Raw genomic sequence first — 8043 nt, 5'->3', positions numbered from 1 at the left:
GAGGCTATCACGTTTACGTGTCAAAGGAAGGGCTCGCTGCTGGCAGGAGGTCACGGGACAGACCCCCGGGTGCCTTTGGTTGACCGACTGAGATGACTGGCAGATGCACTGATCAGCCATTGCTCCCCACTGACAGTCAACACAAGACAAAGATCCCCCGTATAGCCTGAACAGACTGTAGGGGGGACAAGTGCTGTTAGCGAGCGCCTACGAAGGCCAGCACGCCACAAGCACATAATGATCATTATCGGACACGATCTCTCCACTGCTGGATGAAGAACTCCCCAAGGCCGTCACCACTCCCATACAGCCACTTGCACAAAGAGTCTGTGGCACCTTCACAGGAGCTGATTTCATTGCTCCGTCTCCTCCTTGATGGATTGTCTTCTCAGGTGTGCTTTTCTCCTCTGACTGCCAATCCATCGTTATACTCCACCACCATTCCTCCTCGCGAAACTCAACACATTCGTCGATAACTCTGTGGCGTAAAATATGAAAAAGAAATATTTGCGACGTTTCAGGCAATGGTCCTTCTTAATAGCACATTAATAGGGCGACCGGAGACATAACGTTGGATATTTAGGATATGAGACTGCACCTCTACACCATGGGGCCTGATGAGAATTAAATAAAAATAAATATATATTTCTGAATACGAAGTTATATAACCGCTATGGGTAACAGACAACCCCTTCAATAATCACAAAGCGTTACGACTAAATAAACTGGGTTCTATTGGAAAAGTTAAATAGTTATAAAACATTGCTGGTACATGCCATCGTCTTTGTTCTTGTGTACCCAAAGGCAACAGTCCACTTGGCGATGAAATCCCGGGCCCATATCACCATCTCAATCGAAAAACAGATTAACTGCCCTACATTCCTGAGGTGGAGAAATGTGAGAATTTAAAATGAGGTATTCGTTTCTGAAACAAAATATAAATTGGAAGGGCGTTTATTTAGTTCTGGTGGCTGAACGGTACTCAGTTTAAATATCAGGCGGCCTTCTGTCCCTCTCCAGCTATAAATTTGATGCCAATTTAAACACTGGTCATCGGAAAACATTATATTTTCATCTAATCCTCCTCAGGCTCCCAAAGTGTAAAGTGCAGACTACAACTTTTTCTCTCTCTCTGACCTCTCTGTTTAAAGAAAGGCCATTTCCAGTCACCTATTTGCGTAGACAATTCTCTTTTTTAAGGCCACGCACGGTGTTTTTGACGAATGTGTTGAGATTGTTTGTGTGTTAGTTGTGCGTTTTCACCACAGGCAACGCGGCATCGCCAGAGCAAATGCAGGTTAGAGAGATCGTATTCATCACGAAGCTATGCAATTAAATAAAGATTGATTGATTTGAACTCAGCATCTGGCCCATCTGAAAATCATGATTGCATTTCTGGAGGTATGTACGGATGTCTGTTGCACTCCTTTAGCACAGTACGTAGCCACCCGTGCTAATCGAAGGTGTGGCGGAAGGACAACAAACTAAACACAAAAAGCAGTCCTAACGACATTAGTTTTCAATCTCGACGATTTAAAACGGAGAAATAAGAGCGCTCCAGACGGCAGCAGAAGCGCATCTGAAAGCGCCACACGATGGCAATGACCATCGTCTTTGTTCCATGGCTAGCAGCTCAAAGTCGCTGCTGCGAGGATGACCGGAGTTCACGCGATGGTTTATGTTACCTTGACGCGATCCAGCAAAGTATTGTGCGGTTCATGTGTGGCACGCACTTTGTGTGTGATGAGTGCAACCTTTTAGGCTCCCACTTAATGCTTCCCCGTCTTTAATAGCCCACACTGACCAGCATGGTGAAGTATAGTCAGGTACTGTAAACCCACACTTACCATTGTAACATGATTGCTACCATAAGAACTGTTTTGGCTGGGCCTCAATTGAACAATAGCTTCTTAGGTCAATGGGTCTTGCTCGAAATAAACTAAACTAATTTTACCAGGAAAGGCTCACCGAGCTGTATAACTATTTTTCAGAAGCGACCTGGCTATCACAAATGACAGCTCAACGAAGTGGCTTATCACGTGAAAATTAATTTCAGACCAACACTCCAAACGAATGTTTGAATGTTTCTAAATGTGGGGGGAAAAACCGGAGGACCCGGTGAAAAATCCACGCGACCACAGGGAGAACATGCAATCTCCAAGTATACAGCAGGCGTCAGGGTTGGGATCGAACCCACGACCTCCTGCCTACCAGGTGAGGGAGTTAACATCTCGCCACCACGGCGCCTGACTGGTGACAAAACCCCACAACATCGACGGCCCAGAAATGCCTCCATCCAGCAGTGGATTTACAAAGGTCTGTACTGCTACTACTGTACATGTGTAATGACAGGGTGACACCTGTCGGCCTGAAGGGGTAATTGCGGTTATGGGGGTATTGCGTAATGCCTTATTATAAGGGGGGCGTCTCTGGGGTAACGGTGAAAGGCGGAGTTAGTCCAGAGGCTCCGGGAACTTGCTCGAAGGTTCTGGAAGGGGGCGTGGCCAGAGGCGGGGCTTGTCTGCACCGGGGCGCATATAAGGGGGGCCGGACTAGAGGTTGGGATGCTGTTGTGGGTCCTGGGTCCTGGCTGCGTCGCTGATTGTCGTGATCTCTTCGTCTCCGACCACGTGGCTGATCTTCCGCTGTGCTAGTTGGACAGATTGCGTGTAGCGTATGCCGGAGATGGGCTATGTTTTAGGATCGCCCAAGTATAGCTGCATTACGTAATGTATCGCCCTGTGTGCTCTTAATAAACAAGAAGCGTTCTACAAGACGTTCTTGGAAGTCGCTCACGACACATGTATGAATATGAATGAACATGGGTAGAAAATCCTGGTACATAATTTGTTTGGTGTTCGTAATTATTATCATCATCATCATCCTAATTATTGAAATCATCATTGTCGTCATCATCAGCCATAGTCTATCTACTGTTACACAAAGGCCTGGCCATGCGATTACCATTCCTCTTGTCTGAAATTGGAAAAATGCATTCTGAAAATTAAGTGGCATTGACTGCTTTATTGTGTGTAGTTTAGTTTGACGATTTATTTTCAATTTTTCCATTCTAATGAGTTAATTTATTATTCATTGATTGTTTTCAGTGTGTTATCTTGTCATAAATCACATCATTGGTCCAAAACGCGTACAATTTAATTTTACAAGAAGCCTTTTACAACCAATATTATGATTAATTAACTAGTCTCTTTTGGGTGAGATCATGTACGTGTAACTCATAACTTAAATATTCTTTAAACCATAACCTTCCACCGCTCGACAGAGCCAATCAATTCAAGTCGTCACGTGGTGGGCAAATGAGCTAACAGATTTGGTTTTTCAGTGCAAGGTCATAAGTAGAATTGTCAGAGTGTTGCTTCCTTTCCATCTTTCTTCTGGTTTTGCTGAAAATCCAAATTAATTGGCGTATTTTCCCACCACCTATGTATGCATGTTGAACTGCTTTCGCACCGTACGTAGCCAACCGTGCGAATCGGAGGTGCGGGGGAAAGGACAACAAACTAAGCACAATAAGCATTTCTAAAGAAATTAGTTTTCAATCTAGATTTAAAAGTGGAATGCTCCAGTGGTTTCCTAATATCGGAAGGATGATCGTTCCAGACGGCCGCAGAAGCGCATTTAAAAGTGCGCGATGGCAGTGCCCGTCTTTGTTCGATGGCCAACCAAAAGCTGCCGCTGCTGTGAGGAGTTCGCATGATTATGGTTAATGCTTCTTGACGAGATCAGCAAGGTGACAGCTTGATTTTATTGCCTCTGTCGGGTGGTGGAGGGTTACAGTAACAAAACATTGGCATTGCACATACACGGCGATCTAGCCCAAAAGAAACCGATTAGAAATCAAAACACGCGCACGTGCAAAAAAATGTTCTGGGAAGTAGCGAATCGAGTCCTGAAAAATCTTAATTCACGTGTGACAAAGATCGATCGGTTGAGTCCATCTCCTTTATTCAACCAGGAGATGAAATACGGACCCATTGAGACACATGGGACAACATTGCCTCTGGTGCAAGGGCAACCCTGGGTTACATCAATTCAATGATTGTGAGAATGATGAGAATCGTGGTAAAAGTGTGGCCACAGGGATGCAACCCCGATTTATAAATAACTGAATGAATGACGACCGATGCGAATAACATCAAAAATTATGCGAAGTATATTTAAGCTGTGCCAGACGGTGGGGCAATAAATATTCAGTCAGCGTGGGGAGTTATTCAATCAAGCAGCGGATTGAAAATGCCCGTAGACACTGAGTAGGTGTACATGCATACGCCGTGCCTGGGTCAGGCAGGGGTGCACGCCCGATAGCGTTGGCAAGATGAGTCAGGCGCGTCAACGCGTGAAAAAGGCAACGCAACATCACAGAGAACAGGAAACGCATTGTGGTGTTGGGAAGAATTAAGAAGAATGCACACTTTGGGACGTGGAGAAATGCGCCCGGGCAATTACTCAGAAAGCACTTCGCAGCAATGCGAATACCCTACAAATAAAATACACGCACGCCGAGCGCACACAACTGCATAAATGGTATACAAAAGCGGGCATTTGGGAACAGGAAAGCGGACGATGCGGGATTTATGATCATCTATTTCAGAATGTGAGAGATCGGATGAACATTAAAGGGGGGGGGGGAGGGAAAAATCTACCTTCAGGACATCAAACACGACTCCATAACCATTCATCCCATGCCACAAATCCTGCGAAATAACCACCTATAATGCGGCTATTTGTGAGCCACAATGGAACGCGCAGCGCGAGGACAAATCACCAGTTATTCACACAGCTCCCCGTCGCAAGGCAAATTGCACGGTCATTAAGAAGCCGACAATGTTCTTTTGCGATCAGCATTCGCGAAAATGTTCCATGCAAAAAGGCGCACAAGTGGGACCAGGTATATACACACACACACATATATAAAGAGAGAATAACCCACAATGACCATCACAACAAAACATACAAAGTAGTTCATCTTTTTGAAGGACGGGAAGAACCAGTAGTGTAATATAATCCATAATAGAGGTTTTTGGGTTTGATCGCGTAAATATATAAATGAGTCGTTAAAAGCCGCTACCAACCGACACAGCCAACTAGTAAGGGTTGTCACGTAAAAAGAACGTCACTAGTACAGCACACCGGTGATGATCATTGATGATGAAGCTAGTTGTAATTACTGGCAAAACGTCGTACTCAGTTGGTAAATGTTGTGGCTTGGCTCTCCAACACACTGCTGTACTAGTGACGAATTGGCCACGTTCTGTTTACGTGACAACCCTTACTAGTTGGCTGTGTCGAGTGTTGGCGTGTTCTAACGACACTTATATATTTACGCGATCAAACCTAAAAACCTCTATTATGGATGATATTGGTCGCGAATGCCTACGTGTAAAAGTGTGATATAAGTTTGCATTGTGCCGTGTAATTAACGGTTCATTGAATGTGAAACAAGGCTCTGCAAAACAACAACAACAACAACAACCATTTGCCGCAGGAGCTGAGCTCCGTGTGGATCTGCTGGATGGGTGGACAGCTGGGTTATGCAACAAAGAAGGTCACCAACATTTTCCAGGGGAAGTGCACTGTGGCCCCCTTTTTTTACACGATTCTTCGTTTTTTGAAACTTGTGGTTTTCCAGCCTGCTCTATTATTCTGTCGCGATGGGGTTTTCTTTTTCCCTGTCATCTACAGATTCGATTTTAGCCTCGTCTCCAATCTTAAGATTTTTTTTGCACCGTGTATTCAATTTTTTTTCAGTATGATGGACAAGGCTGGAAATTCACTTAACGGGGAGGTGCTTTGAGCTGATCCCATCCTTCGACGCCTCGGGTGGACGGTGGTGAGGGAGAGAAGCAAGGATTGTTTTGGATCGCACACGGGGTCGGGCGAGCAATTAAACGCAGGGAGCATTTTTAATACCGGGCCCTCTTCAATGCAGCGGTTTATTTTTATTTTCTGGCAGCCAAGAGGTTGTTGGCTTTGGCCAACTCAAGAAAATCAAACGAAATAGCGTGCAATTAGACGCGGCAAAATGTCACTGGAGTGTTGCACAAATGTTACAAACTCAGCAGGACATGCGGGGGTGGCCCACGCGTAGATTCCTGTGGGTTTGTTGTTGTTGTTATTGTTTTGTTGGGTCGTCTTCTTCTTCGTCGCCGTGTCTCCTATATCAGCCTTTTCCCAACCTTCTGCACCGGCCACCGCTTCTGGTGTTGGCATTTCCAAATCTTGCGGAGTGCATTGTGGTGCTGCTGCAGGGCATCTCAGGAGATGACACACGCGTTCGCTTCTCCTGGCAAGCACATTGGTCGGTTGTGTAGAAGCCCCATGAAGTCATGGGGCTTCTACACAACCGAAGAGTCGTCGGCCGTTTTCGAACGGACGCATGGAGGAGGGGGGGGCGAGAGACGTGGGCGACGAAAGCGCGGTCGCGGTACAACTGGGGGTGGTAGAGATTAATGAAGTAATTTGGAAAGAAAAAAAACTCCCGCCACGGTCATCGTGTGAAGTGCGTTTATCTTGGCATCGTCCACAACACCACAGCTATGAGTCAAGCGTGTGGGAGTGATATTGAAGATGGGGGGGGGGGGGGTGAGGAGCCGTGGGGGACCTATCACTGTGGTTTTAAAGTCACATTTGAGTTGTGCGCGAGTTAAGTGCTATTTGTTCGAACAAACGTTGCGTTTGGGAGAATCGATGGGAAGGATACAATTGTGTAGGTCATTCCAACGATGTTTTTCTACTCCCAAACGGTATAAATGTGTACCTGTGCATTCCTATCAATGTGTTATTTGTATATATTTTTAAGTTGACAATCACCGCAGGGCCATTTACCGGTGACGTGATCAAGGGTGCCGGTGACGATGGCCGGCACAGCACACGAGGGGGTGGGCGGCCAACACCATGCCCGGCCGCCTTTGTCTCCCTAGCAGCGATGTTTACACATACCACCAAGTACTAATTCGAGGCTGAGTCGACCTAGGGGAGGCCCAGGACCGGTTCAGATAATCGTCACTGGTGTTAGCCGTGAGCGGGAATCGAACGCGGGGTCGCCAGGTTCGTAGCGCAGCGCGCTAACCGCTACACTACCGCTCCCCACAAGAAGTTCAACACACACACATCCATGCATACGTTCGTCATCGTCGACCTCGTAGCGACGAGTCGGCATCGTCTCTGGCATTACGCCACCCGCACCCCATCCCCCCCATCCGTTGGCTGTGGCCGTTCAATCACCAGTCTCTCCTCTCGCGACAATGTCCTTCCCGGGTCCAGTTACGTTTCCCAATAGTTTGCGAAGGGTCGCCATACCGAATAAAGATTGATTCATTGATTCAGTCAGTTGCGGGCCTCCTCTTGATGCATGTGTTGCTATTTGCGTCTCGCTGTGTAATCGCGAGCATGTGCAGCTCTCTGTGCTTTAAACAAAAAATTGGTTCCATATTTTGGTGTCAACGTCCATGTTTGCGATCTACAAGTCACAGACGGTCGTATGCACTGGCCGCAAAAGTTAATCTCTGGGCACATGATGGTGGAGAGATGTTAACTACCTCGCCTGGTATACAAAAGGTGGTGCGGTGCGTTCGATCCCAATCACCAACGCCTGCATATTTGAAGTTTGTGTGTCTCTTTCTCCCCGCGGTCGCGTGGATTTTTCTCCGGATCATTCGGTTTTCACCTTCACATTTAGAATCAACATCACGCGTTTAGAGAATGTGGCTACTGCTATCGATTTCCACATGATAAGCCACTTTGTTGAGCTATCATTTCGGTCCCTTCTGAAAAAGAGCTATTTTTAGCTGTGAGCCTCACCTGGTTAAAATAATAAATAGTTAATTGTGTTGCGATCGAAACGTCGTGATATAAATTGTTTTGTTTTATTTTATTTTTCTACCTACGTGACTTTACCGAAAGAACCAAAGAGTATGGATCCCTGCAGTCACGAAAGCTCCAAATCAAGATTCAAATCAAGATAGTTAAGAGTTCTCACGGTTTCAGTTCACGTCGGAATATTTCTTCCCATTACCTCGTCCG

This window comes from Lampetra fluviatilis, chromosome 13 (genome assembly GCF_964198595.1).
Source record: "Lampetra fluviatilis chromosome 13, kcLamFluv1.1, whole genome shotgun sequence".
In the NCBI taxonomy this organism is placed as follows: Eukaryota; Metazoa; Chordata; class Hyperoartia; order Petromyzontiformes; family Petromyzontidae; genus Lampetra; species Lampetra fluviatilis.
The sequence above is the reverse complement of the archived record's forward strand: the minus strand, read 5'-3'. Positions refer to the sequence as shown.